Here is a 4864-nt window from a genome sequence, read left to right as displayed (position 1 = left end):
TGGTTCGTTGAGAGGTGCTTAACTTGTCGCAAGGTTAAGGCTGAGCACCTGCGTCCACATGGCAAGTTGCAGCCATTGGAGGTTCCTGAGTGGAAGTGGGAACTGATCACCATGGATTTTATCACCAAGTTGTCGAGGACTGCTAGGGGTGTCGATGCAATTTGGGTGATTGTGGACAGGTTGACGAAGAGCGCTCACTTCTTTGCCATCAGTGAGAGCTCTTCTGTTGAGAGGTTGGTAGAATTGTACGTGAGAGAGGTGGTATCGCGACATGGGGTGCCAATCTCGATTGTTTCAGATCGAGATGTGCGTTTCACTTCCAGATTTTGGAAGAAATTCCATGAGGAGTTGGGTACGGGGTTGCATTTTAGCACCGCATACCACCCGCAGACCGATGGACAGAGTGAGCGGACGATTCAGACGCTCGAGGACATGCTTCGAGCATGTGTGCTAGATTTCGGTGGAAGCTGGGACACGTATTTGCCCTTAGTGGAATTTTCCTACAACAACATCCATCATTCGAGCATTGGTATGTTGCCCTTTGAGCTGTTGTATGGGAGGAGGTGGCGAACCCCCATTTGTTGGGGAGAAGTAGGGTAGCGTGTGATGGGTAGTACAGAGATTGTGCTGCAGACGACAGAGCAGATATAGTAGGTCAGACAGATATTGTTGACCGCTCAGAGCCGCCATAAGAGTTATGCAGATAGGCGACGATCCGAGCTTGAGTTCCAGGTCGGTGACTGTGTCCTTCTGAAGGTATCTCCTTGGAAAGGAGTAATTCGATTCAGAAAGAGGGGCAAGCTAGGGCACCGGTATATCAGGTCGTTCAGAGTAATCACGAGGGTGGGCAAGGTAGCGTATCGCTTGGAGCTACCTATAGAATTGGAGCGGATTAATAATACCTTCCATGTGTCTCAGTTGAGGAAGTGTATAACCGACAAGTCGGCGGTAGTGTCGTTAGAGGACATTCAGGTGGATGCAAGCCTGAACTATGCGGAGAGACCAATTGCGATTGTGGATCGGAAGATCAAGGTTCTGAGGAACAAGGAGGTGTTCTTGGTACAGGTTCAGTGGCAACATCGGAGAGGATCCGAGTTGACCTGGGAGCCAGAACGTGAGATGCCGAAGCAGCATCCGGAGCTATTTCAGGTATGAGAATTCGAGGGCAAAGTCAGATTCAAGTGGGGGAGAATTGTAATATCCGGAATTTCAGGTATTATATTTTATTCATTATATTTTGAGTTTTGTGGAAGGACTCGGCGAGTTGGTGCATAGACTCGCCGAGTAGAGACGCGATTTCTCATCCGGATTAATGACCGGACTCGACGAGTCGCATTGGTGGACTCGGCGAGTCCGTGCTGTTTAATGAAACCCGAAATTCTCGGGTTTGGAGCCTATTTAAAGGGCCTTATGGCCGTCATTTGTGCTCACCAGTCCCCAGAGAGAAACCCTAGTGAGCTTGAGTGTTTAGAGTGAGAGAAGGAGCCATTGTTAACCTTGGTTGTGTTGTCTAGCAAGGGAAAGGAAGCTATAGCCAAGAGGAAGCAAGAGGGATAACTTCCTGAAGATTTGAGGTCCAAAAAATCAAGTATGAGGTACCGTTTTCGAACCCTTTTCTGTTGAGGTGATGTTCATGTTGATTTACAGTTTATTGAGCCCTTTTGTGGCTAGATCTAGTGCTCATTTGGTCCCTTAAGCGAGTTAGGTTCTGGATCTGGACCCTTGGAGGTCCAGAGTGTCCCTTTGTCCAAGCTTTTTATGAATCAATGGAGGTTTTGGTTTGGGATTTTTGTGCTTGAGGTCAAAACACCATTTATGAGTCATTAGGTGTGATATGAGCGCCAAGACATGAACTTTACGTGATAAATAAGCTTGGAAGGACTGGATCTATGAGTTAGTGGAACAGATCTGACCTCAGAAGGTCGTTTGGGGTTGTACATGGAATGCACTCGCCGAGTCCATTGGTAGACTTGACGAGTTGGTGCGGGTTGTTCATGGATTTCGAACCAGGGGTTGAGTAACCGAGTTGGGTGAGTGACTCGGTGAGTCGGAAGGGACTCAAAGGAATTGGGTCCTCGTAGGAACTCGGCGAGTCCACGCCAGACTCGGCGAGTTTGGGTTGACTGTTGACCATTGACCAGAGTTGACCGGTATTGACTTGATAGGGTTAGTCAAACTTAGTTGGGAAATTGTTTATTAGAGATGTATTGTGTTATAGGAGGACTATAGCTTGGGAGATCGAGCACTAGTGATTTCAGGGATTTACGAGTTACATAGATACGCGAGGTGAGTCTTCTCACTATACTTTACCTTGAGTAGGTAAATAGAGTTATGTGATACAATGTTTTATATATATTGTTTGTTGCACTGTATTCTTCTATGTGATTTATGTTGTGCATGCTTGAAGAGTTAGAACCTGAGGGTTCACAAAGTTTGGGTGCACGGACACAAAGTTATAGCCTCGAGTGGCTAATATGTGTTATATGTGGTATTTTGGGGAACTCACTAAGCTTTGTGCTTACAGTGTTTGTGTTATGTGTTTCAGGTACTAGTGAGGATCGCGGGAAGGCGCCAGCTTGATCAGTACACATACGGAATTTTTATGTTATGAGATCTTGGGATTGTTATATGTTGTAAATTGAGTTTCAAACAATGATGTTTTATGATTTACAAATGAGTTATGTTTTTTTTTAAATGCGATTTTTTTTTGGGAAATTTACGGTGTTACAAGTTCGTATCAGAGCCTTGGTTTGAGGGATTCGGGTACACCTTCGGGAGCATTTGAACTCAAACTGAGGATTTGGAAAAATATTTTCAAAAGTGAACCAAATTTTCTAAAAGAAGTAAAAGATTTTTAGAGAAACACAGAGCAGAAACGTGTGTACGATCAGTCAGCGCCCGAACGGTGATTTCCCAAAATACCCTTATGTTATATGTTTATGATATTGATATGATGTATTCTCTTGCTAGAGTGGGCTAGGTATTCCTATTAGGACTAGAGTGGCCTGATTTGTGATGCCTTAGCCTAGGGAGAGGTGAGCTGCTATGAGATGCTTGAGAGTGAGTAGGTAGCAGCAGGGAGCTTATGAGAGATCTGTTAGATAGTGGATTATGCATAGTAGAGTACTGGGGATTTGGGATCCGAAGAGGAGGACTTGGGGTGTATACTGATATGATGCGGACAGTAGTATTGGGCCCGTACTACTGAAAACACCGGGGCGGTGTACAGTCCAAGTAAGAATCTTTGGGATGCCAGGGATCAAGGAGGGATGAGTTATCGAGTGCGAGTATACTCGAGTGAATTCCTAATATATCGTATGTTGTATTTCAGAGGTAGATCATGGTGAGGACACGTCTTATGCCAGAGAGCAGTGGGGCTAGTGATGAGGAGATCCGCTGGATCATCCATGAGGAGGTGGATGCGGCCTTAAAATTTTAAGAAATATTCTATCGTATGGTTTAGAAATTTTCTATTATTTTATTTTAATTTTAATTTTTACCCTAAAAATGTTTTTATTTTTGAAAAATTTGGGATTTGGACTTCATCTTACACTGTGTGGATTACAGCTAAAACTTACAAGATATAAAAGGAGAGTTTACAGCTGTATTCATCACTTATATCATCATTTTCAAGATCACGGCCGTAAACCCTCTCTCTCTTTCTGTAACTCAAAAAAAAATTGTGTTCTTCAGTGAAATTGAGTAGTGATTCTCAGAGGTATGTTAAAATCGGTCGGTGAAGTGTGCTTATTTCATCACAACGACGACTTTTAAGGGATTAATCGGTGGTTTTTGATCTATCGGCGTTTACGGCCCAGCCGTATACGTCCAACTGTTTACGGCCCAACCGTGTATGGCCAAGCAGTTTATGGCTAAGCCGTGTACATCCAGGTTGTTTACGGCCAAGCTATGTACGGCCAGGCTGTTTACGGCCGTATATGCTTATTTTGTTAACCATTTCATTTTGGTTAATTCCCTGTTGACTTGTATCTTAAGGCCAAAAATTAAACTGTTTGATTGCAAAATCCATAAATTTTATATCATTTAATTACTGTGTTTTCTCACTTGGCCCGTTGTGTACAGTTTAAATGGCAAGTCTTATGTTCGCAGACAGTCACAATCTTGCAATCCTACTGGTGGAACCTCCTGTTACTCATGGAGAGTTCAAATCGGTGATTCATGGACTAAAGGAGTGTTGTCTGTCCTAACGATGATTCATGGACTAAATGAATTTTGGATGTCTGCCAGATGAAAAGAGGAGATGACAGATCTGTGTTCATTGTGGCTGAGGTGAAAGGATGCAAAATTATCATCACATAGCAAATCATTGGAGATACATTACAAATTGATGATCAACCAACTTACCATGTGGAGATTGTTGTTGATGGAGTTCAAGGAGTTCTGAACAAAATGGGATACCAAGGCATTTTACCTCCCACCAACTCCTACCGCCTTAATGGAGATTCCTGGCTCACACCTTTGTGACTTGTATATTTGGTAGACGGATTGGTGCGGATGAAATCTATTTGAGAAACACAGGAGCTATCGCCGTGCTAGCGGAAGGGATAAATTTCAAAATTTTCAAGGTTTATTCTGGATGAATTCGTTGTGAACATCAACGCGAAGACTAGAGATACTTTCTTGATGTATCCTAGGTCTATTCAGGTGTTTATCGACTTGCAATTTCCAGATATGGCTAAAGAAGGAGAGACCCTAGATATGAAATCCCTTGGCCCATACACTGTTGGGCTGATTAAACAGAACCGCAAGGGTAATGTTGTATTTCAAGGGAGGTTTCCTTTGGTGAAATTTGGAAAGTTTGCTGAACTGATTGAAGCATCCGAATCTCACGGGTCTTCTGACA

The sequence above is a fragment of the Lactuca saligna genome, chromosome 5 (genome assembly GCF_052625555.1).
Source record: "Lactuca saligna cultivar CGN05327 chromosome 5, ASM5262555v1, whole genome shotgun sequence".
Taxonomy (NCBI): domain Eukaryota; kingdom Viridiplantae; phylum Streptophyta; class Magnoliopsida; order Asterales; family Asteraceae; genus Lactuca; species Lactuca saligna.
Note: the sequence above shows the minus strand (reverse complement) of the source record.